At 44.6% G+C, this 2,283-nt stretch overlaps 1 long non-coding RNA gene across 1 annotated transcript in view; it reads right to left on the bottom strand.

Annotated features, from left to right (window-relative positions):
- LOC105806127 overlaps positions 1-186 on the bottom strand; it is a 401,664-nt gene extending 401,478 nt beyond the window's left edge. Inside the window, exon 1 of the long non-coding RNA XR_001137242.1 lies at positions 60-186. This is a non-coding gene — a long non-coding RNA (uncharacterized LOC105806127). The remainder of the gene's footprint in view (positions 1-59) is intronic.
- Positions 187-2,283: the final 2,097 nt, after the last annotated feature.

Here is a 2,283-nt window from a genome sequence, read left to right as displayed (position 1 = left end):
GGCGGCGGGGGCGGCGCGCGCGGCGGCCGCGCCCCGGGCCCGCGGCCGGCGTCACTTACCCGGCCAGGGCGCGGGGGCAGCTCGGCCGACTCCTCGGGGCCTGCGGCGGCTCGGGGCCGGCGGTCGGCGCAGCCCGGGCGCTGCCAAATGTAAACAATCCGCCATGATTTCTTTGTTTAGCTAATTGAACCTGCCGCCGTCTCGAGTCCCAGGCGCTCCCTCTCTCCCTGCGCTCTCCTTCCCCCCTCGCGCTCTCTTTTATTTATTTATTTGCTCCCCCCGCTAGTCTTTCCCTCTTTCTTTAGTCTTAGTAGCTGCTTTTAATGGAAGTCGAGGCAGTTGGGTGGTTGGTGCAGGGAGTGCGGTGTTGGTTTATTATAAATACAGGTAAAATAATACTCAAATCTCAGGCTGAGGTGCAGTTTCAGAAAGAAAAGGAGGGTGTTTCTCTCTTTCCCTCCTCCCACCCCCCTCCCATTTATTAGAGTATCCTCTGTGGAAAGTGCCAGAAAAATGCAGTGCTCCTCTCAGTCACCTTTCCTTCCCGCCGAACTCTCCAGCACCCAAGTTCGCTGGCAGATTTTGGACTCGGCGAAAGTGCTAAGTTGTTCGTTTACTTTGAAAACCTCAGTATAAGTGATGTCCAGCTGCGGAAGGGCGTACAGCAGAGCCTCCACCGCCCCAGGGGAGGCATAATCACAATACAGCGAGCTCGTCAGGGGAGGTGACCTCTTGGCGTCGATTCAGCTCCTTTAAGAAAACACCGTGTTTTGCGCGCGCGCTGCACACACACACACACACACACACACACACACACACACACAACCACACACAACTAGCACCGACACGGTGGAAAGCTCCCAGAAGAGCTGGACGTCTCTGCCTCATATTTGCGTAAATTATTAGTCCTTATGAAATTGCTGCATAAAGGGGTAGACTCTGAGCGTCTAGTTTAAAACTTCCAGGAAATATTTAGGTCCGGATGGAGAGGAAGGCTCAACATTTCTTTGTTATGTGTGTCTGGGGTAGAAACGCATTTGATCACCGGTTTTGACTATGGTTAATGCAAGCATCATTTAAATCCTGGTCTAGGTGGATTTATGATGAGATTCAGGTGGCAGAAAACTCCAGGATTATGGCTTCATATTTAAAAAACCACTCCCCAGTCTCATGTCTATTTATAACCACCACGTGGATGACACCAAAAATGATTCAATTTTTTAATTGGTAAGGAGCACTGAAAGTCATCTACGTCTTGCAGTTGGCCTGTGCCTCTTAAGTTTTCATCGGTATTAATGTCATTAAAAGAAGTTTTCACCTTACCTGTACTTACTTCTGTGTGGGGAGAACACTATTGAATAGAGTAATATCACCTTTAGAAATTTGGAGCAACCATTTACAGATCACATAATGTATTGATTATATGGGTAAAAGGACCATCTGATCCAATCAAGAGAACTGAAATAACTAGTATTTACACTGTAGCCCAGTCGCTGTGGTTGTCTTAACCACGGGGTCAGTTAATAAATAGGTGTTCAAACATTCTGATTAAATATAAAAAGAAAGGAATTGTATTGCCAAGCAATCAAAATGACCCCAATCAAATCATCTATTTACACATGGCTTTAGTCTATTCCCTCAGGAAAGTTCAAGAGAAGTTATAATCATATTCTTTTCCACACTTGTGATTTTTTTTTATATACCATGCCAAATTTTACATATTTCTCCAAATTCTAGCTTAAATCTGACCCTGTGAAACCCACCTTGATATTTATCCTCTCACCATGATTGTGCCTTCTTCTCTTGGTGTTAGATATGAAACTTCTGAGCTTCACGCCTGAGGACCAAGGCCCTTGAATAGGGGACTGATACAGCAAGTATGTGGAAGAATTTTTTTATTGTACAAAAATTGGGCTTAAAGAGCTGTGGTTTCACTTTTAAAAATTAGATTTTAAAAAAGGCTTTGCATTAATTTCGGTAAAGACCTGCCCTGCCTGTGTGGAATTGTTGATCCATATTGACATTAACGTTTTTTAACACATTGAATTTTTCATGCTTGCACCATTTCCCTGTCCATCCTCAGGTTCATTTCATGTGTCTCTTGCCATGAACTGAAATTTGTTTTGAAAGTCGGAGGGAGAAGAATAAGTGGACATGCTCTTGAGCCCATTCCATTCTCATCTCTGTAACAGTCAAGATCACAGTATAGATTTGCATATGTGTATCCTTCCTTCTTTATTAATAGCATTCTCCCAGTCTTCATACCTAACAAAATGTTAATCG

The sequence above is a fragment of the Propithecus coquereli genome, unplaced genomic scaffold (assembly GCF_000956105.1).
Source record: "Propithecus coquereli isolate 6110/MARCELLA unplaced genomic scaffold, Pcoq_1.0 Scaffold138, whole genome shotgun sequence".
Taxonomy (NCBI): domain Eukaryota; kingdom Metazoa; phylum Chordata; class Mammalia; order Primates; family Indriidae; genus Propithecus; species Propithecus coquereli.
Note: the sequence above shows the minus strand (reverse complement) of the source record. Positions and strands in the feature narration are given on the sequence as shown.